Below are 12,919 nucleotides of genomic sequence, written 5' to 3'. Positions count from 1 at the left end.
AAATCTTCCGTCTTCATTGTAAGAGCACAGATTCCATTGTCGTTTCAGATTCAGTGCCAATCCCTCCGGTGCCCTGGCCAGTCCCCCTGTGATCCCGCTGCACGGCAAGCAGGTTGCAGATAATTGGCAAACCTCTCCAGGGAGTGGGTGTTTTATTTGTAGGAACTCAAAATGGAATGAAGACAAAGTCTCAATGGTTCCAGTTTCTCCGTTGTTAATAATAAATAAGGCCCAGCATTCCATTCAAATCAGCTTTCCAGAACCTACACTCCTGTACTCAGTAAATGGAGCGGGCTCTTCCTCAGCAGCTCCTTTTATAGATTCTCTTAATTAGGTTATTTCAGGGTAATGAGGGCATCAGTGACTTTCAGCTGAGTCAGCCAACGTCTCTGCTTTTACTCAGCCCAGAGAAATGCAGGGGCAGGTGGGGTGGGGGTTGAAGGTAGTGCCAGCCCCACCCAGCCTGGGCCAGGTGGGAGCATGAGTTCTCCTTTGTTCTTCCCTTCACAGTCCCGGAGCAGGTCAATGGAAAGTCAGGTGGGAGAGGTGTTAACTGTGTTCCAGGCACTTGACCGTAGTCCTTTGAAAATGTGCCTTCATTTAATCCTCGTAAGTACCCAATGAGGCAGGGACTGTTATTACCCCAGTTTGTATATGAGGAAGTTGAAGCACAGAGAGATTCAGTGACTTGTCCCAGGTCATAGAACTGGAACGTGGCAGAGCTGAGATTTGAACCCGGTTGGCCTGAGAGAGAGATGGTGTAGAGCGCCCTCCTTTGTTCCCTAGGGAACAATGCCATGTCCTACCCACTGGGCACTAGCTCCGCCGTGTCATTTCAAAGGGCAATATGACCTAGGCCAGGAAGACAAAAGACTGAGGGTGTCTCCTTGAGGTCATTCTATGGCATGAATTCTAGTGGTGTACGTCCCACTCCCAAACACTCCCTCAGTGCAGGAGGTCCCCTCCTCCAGGCTGCTCTGGGCCAGGCCACAGCTTCCAGCAGAGAACTGGAACCAGGCTGCCTCTGAAAATAGAGAACGTGGGCAGAGAGGCAGCTGGTTTCTTTCCGTGCCAAGTGGGCACAGTGCCAATCCCTCCTGGAAGAACTCTGCCCATCTTCCTTTCCCCTTGACCCAGCGGGACGAGGAAGCTGCGTCTTCAGGCAATTCTTCATTGCCTTTGAACATGGAGCCCCATCCTAAAGAGATGAGAGCCTGAACATTTACGCTGGGGTGTGTTTCTAATGAACTCTGAAAGGTCAGCCTGCCCTTCTTAGAATAAAAGCCTTGTTTCTTACCATATGCATGGTGCCACTGTGTGTGTGTGTGTATGTGTGTGTGTGTGTGTGTGTAGTGGTTAAAAGAAGAAGAAAAAGCCAAACACCTCATTGAGAATTTTAAAATGATGTTTGAAGCAGGGTTTGTCTGTTGTCTGGGTAGAAAGTATACTTGATATGGAATGCTCAAAAACAAAGTGACTGTCCTGTTCTGAATCTGAGGTCATTTTTCCTTAGTGGGCAGATGCTTCCACACGTCAGATGGGACTGAAGAAAGCACAGCATGTGAATTTCCCTGAGTGTTCTGAGAGCTGTGTCTCTATCCATAGGAGAGCCTCCCTTTAGCAAGGTTTGCTTCCTCAGCCGGAGGACGAGCCATGGGGTTTCTGCAAGCCCAGCTGAATGACTCAATTGTACAAAAGATGCATCTTACATTGGGGGAAAGATGGCAGCTGCTCCTTCAGCTCTCTAAAACTCTAATGCTTTCTGCAGCCACCCTGCCTCTCTCCATCAGAGCAGAGCTGAATGCAACCCTCAGATGCAGGGTCACAGCAAAGCTGTACCTCAGAGTCCCTCTACCATGGCAGTCGTGACCTGTGGTCCTGTTGACAGATGCATATTCATACATATATTGGTGTATGTAAATGTATATGTATGCACACTGTATATGTATCTGAAAGAACTAGGTTCCGTGTTTATGCAAATAGTACCAAGATGGGTCACACATGTTTTCCTCTATATATGGGTCGTGAGGATAAAACTACCTAATGACAATAATAAAAGAAGATCCAAGAATAGTGTTTTTGATTTCCTTGGTGTAAAGTGTTTGTCCCCAGACTGCTGTCCCGGCTGGTCTCCCTCAGATTAGAATTCTTGGAGCACTCTTGAATCATGTCTGTGTTTTGGATGCTTTATTAACTGTATATGGCTGACACTTAATTTTATTACTAGAATTTGATAAACATTAACAGATTCCACGCTCCCCCTCCCCCTGCCGCACCCTTGGACCTCTTCCCACAAGGCTTCTCTCTGCTCTCCTACCCTTGGCCTCAGTGACAGGAACATTTATTGCTTTGTTTTATGGTTGTCCTGAAAATAGACATCGGCTCCTGCATAGTGTAGCATACAGAATTTTAATGAGCACAGAACAAACAGCTTGGTCCTTCACTCTGATATGAGTGGGATGATGTCAACCTATCCAGGAAATACTAAATTGATTTTAAAATTGCTTTGAGGGTGAATAAATTGGTGGGACTGTGCATTACCAAGAGACTGCCAGACACCCACTCATACCTCCCTGCTTGTTTATCTCAACACCAGAAGGATTAGACATCACCTGAATAGATGCCTTTCAAAATATAGGTCGAGGAATTGGGAAATGTTGATTTTCCTAAGCCTGGATTTTATGAATTGCCATTATTCTAGATTTAAAGTTGTCAGACATTTTTAGCTTCCATTTTGAGGATTTTCTTTCTAATTCTAGGATTTGGTTCATTTACTAAAACTGGGAATTGCTCTTTTGCGTCATCTCTTCTGCCCCTCCCTCCTCCATCTCTCTCCTACGCGTTTCTTGAAGCACATTTCGGTGCTTCAGCATAAAGGGCACTATATAATATTCTCTTTGTTTCCTATTCTGCTATATGAAATGAAAAGCCCTAGCATCCAGTGTGTGAAAAGCTGGTATTGTGAGCTATTTGTAAGAATAGGCAACATTTAGCAAGACACTGTCTAATATCAAAGCCAGATAAACTCCATACCCAAACGAAACCAACAGTGAAAACCCACCCTGAGGTATTGCCAAACAAACAACGGCCCCTCCCTCAACTCTCTAAAGATTCTAGAATATGGTTAAGTTTTTAGATTGCTTCTTTCACAACCATGGGCTTTTTTTGCAACCTTCTTTTCAGTTTGCTGGTTTAGCAAGTGATTAATGAGTTAATTAGCAAAGATTTCTAAAGTTATTTGAAGAATAAACACATCCTACTTACTGCAAGGCTGCATTATGTAACATAAGGAAGATCAGGTTCATTTTCCAAGCTTTTTACAAAACACCAACAATGAACCTTTTAAATTCAACTGCAATGACTTCAGAAATTTTGCTAACCTTTTTAGTAACTACCTATAGGAACTTAAAGTTTTGAATTTTTTGCGTTTTAGTTGATTCCATGGACACTTTTCTATTGGAGAAAATTCCCAATAAACCTTCTCTCACAGTGATTGTTCTTGTAAGCATCCCTGAGGCTGCCCTCATCCCATTCAAGCAAATCTGACCATTTAATAATTAGTCAAGCTCTGTGAGGTATACAAGGAAATGTGTGCCCTCTTATTTATTTGTCCTCAAAGTGCTTATAGCACACATATTTCTAAACAATAATTCACAATATAAGACAGAGTCTGATGTGTTCTATGAGTGGTGTGGATACATTGGTGTCCTGAATGTACAGTGAAAGAACTCATGGTGGTGTCAGGGCTCCCATAGGAGCCCAGGAGATGAGGTGGGACTTTAAGTTGGTCTTCAAAAGATTCATAATCTTTATGGAAATGGAGTTTATTCTAGGTTAAAGGAAAGCAGTCAAACACCAAGGTGGGTTCTCCGATACACGCTCAGGCGTTTGTGCAAGGACAGGCCTGAATGTGGGCTTTGCTCAAGGTTAGGCTAAGTTTGGAAGGAATACCAGAGTAAAGAAGACCACAAACTACCAGGCTGAGGAAAACTGTGTTTAACTTCTGAGGGATAGAATATTTCATAATACCTCAAGTTTTCAACCAAAGAAATGATTAAATCCTGTATTTCACCACTTTGAAAATGATGGAAGAGTAATCTTGTTTGTAAAATGATTAAACAACCCAGAGTGAAGGAATTATACCATGATGGATGGAACAAAAGGGAAATTTGAACTCAAACTGTGGCTAGTGTTGGAGCAGTATTTCCTTGCTTCTTCTTTTCCAGTAATGGCAACGTTGGGGGGAACCCAAATCTGTCAAAATGCCTTCCATGTAGTAGTGTTCCATAGATGATGGATAGATACATGAATAAATAACCATTTGGTTGATGAACCCAATAAAATGAACAAGAGCCATCATGTAAAGCCTGGAAGGGAATTGCCTTTATATAACTCACTTTCTGCTTCATTAAAGATTAACTCATTTTAATCTACGTATGACATGAGTCTGGACAAGGAAACCGATCCTTTTAGTTCTCCGTTTTAAGGACAAATGAAGAGCGCAGACAGCAAACAAATGGAAGGAAACAGAAAACAAAACCAGGCAAAACAAAAGCCTGACACATCCCACATGTCAAGAAACTAAAATTATATTGTTGATTGGTTGTCCCTCAGGAAAAAGTAGCTAAACCACCTCTTGAAAAAGGATGCTTAAATGTTTCCAGGTGGCTTTTACTCTGTCAGAACTCATTATGTGAATGGGGACACATATTTACAGGCTGCTAATACCCAGCTGATAAGAAGCCATATCTGAATTATTTCTAAGTGTCCTGGGAGCCCAGAGGTAGCTAAAAGCGTCTCTGCTTAAATGTCACTGTCAATCATTTGCAGCTGTTACCTGAGTTGCCATACCCATAATCAGGGACTAGGACTTGAACCTGCATTAAGTTTCAATTTCCTTGCACTTGAAATTCAGCAAAAACAGTCAAGCACTAAATAAAATAAAATCAATATTAGTAAGGTGATGGTTTGCCATTTAAATGCATGAGGTAATATGTACAGTAATAAGTTTTGTACCATTTACTCAAAAGCCAAAGTTGATTTCTAATCTTGATTAAATTTTTTTTGGGGGGGGGCTTTTTCTGCAAATGTGGGCCTCCCTTTAATGAAGATTTCATTTTTGGTATAAATACTAAAAGGAGAGTTCATATATTGTTGCCATCTGTAAGCTGTTTAGTAAACTAAGGGGACATGGACTAAGTCCTAGTTTATTTTCTTAATATAAAATATCACCCATTTTTTATTATGCAGGGTCCTTCTGAAGAACTAAACCCTTGGGTTACCATTAGGAGCTAGATGCAGTTAAACCTCTCTGATTTTCAGTTTCTCCATCTAGTCTATAAAATAAAATGTCGAACTAAATGATCTCCAAGGCCTATTCTTAGTTCTATTATTATTTATGATCCTGTGATTTCAATTTGGTTTCCATCCAAACTGGCAAGGACCTCTAAAACTTCCAACCTGAAGGATGGTCGTGTGTTTGTTCCATTCATCATGTAGGACTAAGTGAGTGGGCTTCAGCATGACAAAGCCTATTTATAGACACACTATGTGACGCCTCTTTTGCAGCCATTTGTTTCACTTGGTTAGAGTGGTGGTTTTTAAATGTGGTCCCTGGACCAGCACCATCAGCATCACCTGGGGACTTGTTAGAAATGCAGATTCTTATGCCGTGCCCCAGACCTACTGAATCAGAAACTCTGGAAGGGGAAACCCAGCTTTCTGATTTTTAACAAGCCCTCTCTGTGTCACTGACACACACACGTTCAAGTTAGAGGACACTGATCATGAGGTTTAAGTTTCAGGTTCCAACTCTGAAGCGGTCACTGATTTAATTCTGTCCGCTGACCCTGACCCACAATATTACAGATGTCGTCCATCATTCATCAGAGATTGGGATACATTGCTTGGCTGGATCAGTTCTGCTGCAACTCACAGATCTTGAGCTATTAATTTGGATCGAAAATGGTTTTCAATAAGCCTTCAAGGGCATCTATTGCTCTGATCCCCAACTCCATACAAATAAAATCTTTCATGAATCCCAAGTGACACCCTATCTTTAGTGAGATCTCATGTTTCCTCATCCTTATACCCTCCCATCTCCATATCTTGGCTCATAACCACTTTCTCTGCTGCCTGGAGTAATCCTGGATTTTCTATCTAACAATACAAACCCATCAAAACCTGCAGATAATTACCATGTTTAAGAAGCCTTTCCTTAATCTCACCCCATGGGCACTCCTCACATTTAAAAACAATTCTGTCACTTGAATACCCTTAAACTGTATCACCTGCAACAGCATTCCTCAAATGGAATTATACAACCCAGTCACCGGAAAGGTTTTTAAAAAGACCGATTCCTGTGCTCCATCCACTGACCTACTGAGTCACAGTCTCCTGGGTGCAGGATCTGTGCCTTTAACCAGGTTCTCAGAAGACCCATGTGCAGCTAGACAAGGTATTTGGAAATCGCTGAGCTAGAACAGGGATAGGCAAACTTATTTGGTAAAGGGCCACGTGGTAAACAGTTGGGGCGGCTGGGTCGCCTGATATCTCTCCTAACTATTGAGTCAAGCTTCAATCTCAACTGGGCTCTTACAGCACAAAAGCAGCCATAGACAGTATCTAAACAAATGGGTATGGCTATGTTCTAATAAAACTTTATTTATAAAAACAAGGGCCAGGGGCTGTAGTTTTCTGACCCCTGTGCTAGATTATTATTTAATTTGATAAAAATGAGCTGCCATGTCTAAAAGGCGACACTGTACTTAGTAGGTGCTTTGGAATGAACTCATAAATAAAGGAACCCCAAGTAATGCAGTTGGTGGAACATTTTAAATTCAAGTAGACAATTATCAAGAAGTAATGCTACTGGATGATCTTGGCTAAAATCATGCTGACGCATGGAAACTCTTGGTGGTTGGGGGAGAGGGATAATGGGAAGCATGGAGTATACATCTGAATTCTAATTAAGTCAGCCCGTTTCTTGGTTTTCCATCTACAAATTATATTCTACCTAATTGACTTCCTGACAAAGAGTTGGTTGAGGAGTAATTTGCTTAATGTTTTAAAAATGTTGCATAGATGCTAAGTGTTATTGCAGAAAGAGGTTTCTAAGGAAGAACCAAGAATCAGCAGCACAAAAACTGTGCTTTTTGATGCCTGAGCAAAACCTTTAAATATCTCCTGGAAAGTGGCAGTTTGCCCCCAACTTAAAAGTCACTCTGCTCTCCCATTTTACTCAGGAAAACCTCAAATACGTTGTGTGGGTGATATGAAAGACGTCAGGATCAAAGTGTATTTAAAGTTGTTAAGAGGAAGCAGATGTTCTCCTTAGCTGGGCAAAAGATTCTCAGAGTTTCCAGGGAAATATAAACTTCTTGAAGGCCCCATGGGATCCTGCCTTAAAATGTCCTGCTTTTGTTTATGCCTCCCATATGCAAAACAGTGCTGAAATGTGTTGTTCTGGGAGAGACGAAAGTTAATGAGCTAGAAACAATGAGGAACTCTATACTTGGAAAAAAAATGGAATGGATGCTATCCTTACAAAAAAAAAAAAGTAGGACAAGAATAGTCATTTTCCTCAATTCTGATACATAGAGAAGGTGCCAAAAAAAAGTGTATACACATTTTAAAAAAGGAAAACGGTATTAAAATTGTAATACTCAATATATACCAATACCAAAAGATGAATACAAGTCACATTTGACTTCTGCAATTTCAAGAGGTGCTCATAGTGGTTACCATCAGCGTCCAGATACTTCTGATTACGGCAAACTACTGTTTGAGCAATGTTGACCAAAGTGCCCACTTGTATACATTTTTTTGGCACCCCCCCACTGTGTGTGTGTGTGTGTGTGTATACACACACACACATACATATATATATAATTTTTTTTCTTTAAACATCTATCTTCTCTAAATTATCCTGGTGGTTGGCTGGATTAACAATTAATTTTCTCTAAGACTCTCTGCTCTCATATTTTACCAAGTAAGTTAAGAAGTTTTTTCTTATCCCGTATAGATTATACCTTTTTTTTTTTTTTCTCAGTTGGTAACCAAGAAATAGCAGCAATGGAAAAAACAATTGTTGATGGCTTTTAAACTTGAATAAAATCAAGTGTGAAACGAATGCTTTAAAGAGTGATCTGAATGCAAACAACTATAATTTCCAACCAGAAAAAAAGTACAAAGACTTGTGTTTCTCCCTGATCACAGTGGCATCAAGTAGTTGACCCTGTAGAGAAACGCTAAACAAATGTAATACTTTGTGTATTATTTTTTCTTAAATAAAAACTTGAGAAAAAGCTAAGTCCAGGAAGAAGAGGGGTCCTACAAGGTTCAAGACCAGCCTACAGTTGAAAAGGGAAGTGGAGAAACAACTGGAATATTCATGGTTCCTGAATTACTGTAGAATGGTTTGTTTGTTAAAGCCACAGTCTAGAGTGAACTTGTTTTTCTATTTACTCTTTCTGGGTAAATCAATGGGGATTCATTGATCAAACTCAAAACACAACTATAATGACTATGGCTGTTTAAGCACACGATCAGTGATTTTGGTACTTCATATATTTTGTTGAAGTTTATTCATTTCCAAAACGGTCCTGGTGCCATCACTGGGAACTAAGACAGCTATGAAGAGGTCTAGAGACAGAAAGGCCAGAGCTTCTCTGAGAAGCAACAGGGCATTCATCTGAGGGGTTGCAAGGAAGTGTGGCTGGCCTTCATTTTGCAAGGTGGAGGGAGGGAAGTTTATTTAGGATATGCAGAATATTGATTGTATGTAAGTAATGCAGAGGCATCTTAGAGTTTAAGCAGCTCATCCTAAAATCCGTGGCACAGTCTCATGTCCAGAGCTGGCACGGAGAGAAAGTACACAGTAAAGATGCTTTGTGTAGACAAATGGCTGCCTACAATTAGGGCATGGAGCAGAATTAAAGGATCATCTTTGAAACTGTAGTAGTGGTTAGTGGCTTGTCTTTCCATCTCACCTCAAGGAATTGGGTGAATTATTCCACCTTGTCAAGAAAAGTGTCATAGAGTCCAGAAACGTTAGACCTTGAAAGCAGCCTCACTATTCCATTGTTGTAGATGAAAAAACTGAGATTCAAAGAACAGAATTTCTTCCTCTAACACATTTTTGTTGTTGTTGTTTTTAAGATTTTTTTTTTATTGGGGAATTGGGGGAGGGAAACAGCATTGGGGGAATCAGGGAAGGGGAACAGACAAGTCGCTGTCCTTTTGTTCTTCAGTCTAGTTGTGGAGGACGTTGCTTCACTGGCCTATGTTGGTATTATCATTGCGCTCTTCCCTGGTGAGCAGATTGGTCGCCGGCCTCTGGACGGCCGCTCACGGTGGCTCTTGGCAGCTTACACCAGCTGCCAGCTGCTCGCGGTAGCTTATGGCAACCCACTGCAGCAGGGGCTGCCACCTAGCCATCGCCGGTGACTCATGGCGGCCCAGCTCCAGGTTGAGCTGTTGTTCACCATCTTAGCTGTAGAGGGCAGTGTCACTGGCCCTCATGTGGGATCCGAACTGGGGCCCTGCTGCACAGAGCTGGTGCCCCAAGCCAGCTCTTAACCAGCATGCCACTTAGCCGGCCCGTTGTTGTTGTTTTCAACAAACATTTATATAGAGTTTTCCAGTTTACAAAGTCATTCTGCTTTCATTGTTTTCATTTTATACCTATGACAACCCTGCATTGTAAATACTCTTATGAAAATAAATCCATTTTATAGATGAAAGAATTGGGGTCCAGGGAGGTGAAGTGAAACATCATCTTTGCCTTCTCCCTCTCTTCATCCTTTATATACACTCAATCACTTAGTCCAGTGGAAACTAACTCTTAAATATCACTGGAATCTTTCCCTGCTTGGGTACTCCCAGCACACCTGTTATAGACCAAAACTGCCTTGCATTTTTTCCTTGATCACAGTCACAGATCATTACTGACACACCTGATACCAGGTTTGATCTTGACCCCAATCCTATCTCCAAATATTCTAAATCAAAGATATGACCACATTACTTCTCAGTTTAAAACCTTCATCTGCAATATAACAACAGACATCCATTAAAATGTATGACATACATTTAAAGCCTTCAATGAATCCCAGAGTGCACGTCATCTATGCATGGAGTAAAAGGCTCCTTTAGGCTGTCTGCTTATGGATTTAGCCTCAGTACTTACACATCCTATTCTCGCTCTCCTCCTCTAACATGTCTATATACTCTTTCTTGTTTTATAGTTCTCAGTGGGTCAGCTGATAATGGGAGAGCACCTCATAGCAAGAATGGGAATGTCTCTTTCAACTTGAAGATGCATTCATCAATTCACTTGAATTTCTATTAGCTAGCACAGTGCCAAATATTTGGTAGACACTGAACAAAGTTCTGCTGAATGAATGGTTGATTGAAAGATGGATGTTCCTTTAGTTCCATTTAAAGCCAAAGTTGCAGTATCTCTGTTTACTGAAGGCAAGGGGGCATGATTTACTTTCTCCACAATTCTTGACATACAATGTGGTCAAGACGGAGGTTGCATTTAGGGGATGTTATTTTCTCCAAACTTCTAGCATTCTTCAATCAGTTTAAACTTTGTAGATATTAGTTGATCATCTCTTATAGATAATAGATATAAATGTGTGTATATATTCAAATACCTTGACTTTTTAGGGTATTTAATGAATATGCTATTAATTATTCAAATCCAATATAACTTGTGAAGCTTGCATGAATACGTAGTAGAAAGCTTTTTTTTCTGAGTTTGACTAAGGTGTTACTTTTCAAGTATGAAACATTTTAATGTATGCCTGTTGTTATATTGCAGATGAAGATTCCAATTCATCCATTTTCTAAGGTGGGAGAAGAAGGCCAACTTTTTCATTAGCATGGACATTGACTTTCAACAATCATGACTGAGTCCTATTTCCTGGTGAGCATATTAATGGTATGTTAATATTTTTCTTCTTTAATCATTTCAGGAAAGAGGTTTATCAATTTCTTAATTGACATCCAATGTGCATGAAAATCAGTATAATAAACACATGCAAATTAATGCCTGTTTATAGTGAACAAAACATCTTTGGGTTGGATCACACACTGCCCATATCATGTGTTCCATTTTTTTTTTGTTTTGTTTTGTTTTTTTGTCAAGAGCATGAAAAACTTTCATCTGCAAATTATAACAGTGATCTTGGTGATCTTATACCTTTGATTTTATTTTATTTACCATTTGGTTGGTATTGATATGAATTTCACAAGCATTGTTATTTTCACCTCCAACATGTTAGCCAGCTGTGCTAGGCTTGAATAGTCCTCTTTTGATAGTTCTCTTACAATTAATGGAGGTGAGAGGTGGCAGGGAAGAAGGAAAAGAAAGCTACCCATGGAGGGTTAACTGGGAGGGCGTGGCCCAAGTGTTGAGTTGAATGCGAGGCACTGTTAGAATCCTGCACCCCAGGCCCTCTTGATTCCTTAGGAAGATGCTGTGACTGGAATGGTGACATGAATGACAGATGGTGGCAAATCTGGGTGTGGAGCCTACAACTGGTGTAGACGGTGTGTTTTAGGATGTAGCCTGCAGTTTTACAGCAGAGCCCAAGTATCAAGAAGAGTGGCTCAGTTAACTTGATGAATAGCAGCACAAATGACACAAAGTGCCTACGGGTCCTACTCATGCCATGCTAGTTCCTGAGCTAATTCTGACAGAGCAAAGAAGAATTTTGTTATAGTCACCTGGCCATTGTTTTTCTATCTGCCTAAATTTGCCTTTCTGAATCTTAATTTACTGCCTTATTTCAAACCAAGCCATAGCTATATTGTACTCTATAGCATGCCATTAGCCCCAGATATTTATTGGGATCCTAACATGTATATATATGGCCAGAATGATGGCTGCTGATTGGGTCTCTCACCATCGTGCCCTTCAAACAAATACTGATACTGATACTCAGATACTGGGTTTAGTCCCTTTGGATCTTCTCATTTACCCTCCAGAGCTTGTTGGTGCAATTGAGTCAGTTATCCCAGTCCCTGCTCTTTCTAAGTAATTAGATGCCTCTGCCAGTTCCTCCTAGCCTCTCTTCCCATATTCCTGAACATCCATCATGACTCCTGCCCAAATTAGCCTAAATTCTGAATCTTCTAAAATCCTATTATTGTGCTGGGTTTGTCCATTGATTTGTAGGTGACAAATATATGTCAAATGGATTTGTCCCCAGAGGATAGAAAATGATATGTCCTAGAAGCAAGGAAACCTTTGGGAGCCTTAGGCAGGAATGAAGGCTTGAGGAGTCCATGAGCTTTTTAATCTTACTTCTAATGCACAAGCTTTCCTTACCTGTCACAGGCTTGCTGCCATTCAAAAGCTTGTTGTTATTATATGTCAGAGCGTTAGCAACTCAAGGTTAGCAGCAGGAGTAGAGTCATAGCCCAGACAGATAAATGAAGCCTGGGCCCTTGGAAGTGAGAAAGAGGCATGGCAAAAAGTGTTACAGGCTGTCTGGAAAGCTCTCATTTGCTGTCTGAGGAGCAGTGACTGGTGCCTGTGTATAATGGGCCCTGCGAATGACACTGGAGCAGAAGGGTGACCAGGCCACTGGATTGTGGGGTGACGTGGCATTGTTCTGAGTGGAACAATTTCTGAGGTGGGTTCAGGAGGTAATTCGATTTAGATTCCTGGGAAAGAGGTGAACACACCACTGCAGGATATAAGTGATGTGAAAGTTTCAGGAGGAAACTGAAAACCAAGAGAATATGTCTTTGATTTTATTGTAAGGCGCTTTAGGTTGCATTTTTCATTTTGCACGTAAATTTGCTATCAAATTATTGTACCTTGCCCACAGATGAAATTAAGAAACTTAAGTTATTTTTTTTCTAGTTCAGATTTGCTGAAAGTGAATGCCAAGAATTACCTGCA

The 12,919-nt window shown here is 40.9% G+C and overlaps 1 long non-coding RNA gene across 1 annotated transcript in view; it reads left to right on the top strand.

Annotated features, from left to right (window-relative positions):
* The first annotated feature begins 516 nt into the window (after positions 1–516).
* The window catches only part of LOC109376045 (uncharacterized), a 105,605-nt gene continuing 93,202 nt past the window's right edge, over positions 517–12,919 (top strand). Inside the window, exons 1-2 of the long non-coding RNA XR_002122684.1 lie at positions 517–1,257; positions 10,829–10,948. This is a non-coding gene — a long non-coding RNA (uncharacterized LOC109376045). The remainder of the gene's footprint in view (positions 1,258–10,828; positions 10,949–12,919) is intronic.

The sequence above is a fragment of the Hipposideros armiger genome, unplaced genomic scaffold (genome assembly GCF_001890085.2).
Source record: "Hipposideros armiger isolate ML-2016 unplaced genomic scaffold, ASM189008v1 scaffold_1041, whole genome shotgun sequence".
Lineage (NCBI taxonomy): Eukaryota > Metazoa > Chordata > Mammalia > Chiroptera > Hipposideridae > Hipposideros > Hipposideros armiger.
Note: the sequence above shows the minus strand (reverse complement) of the source record. Positions and strands in the feature narration are given on the sequence as shown.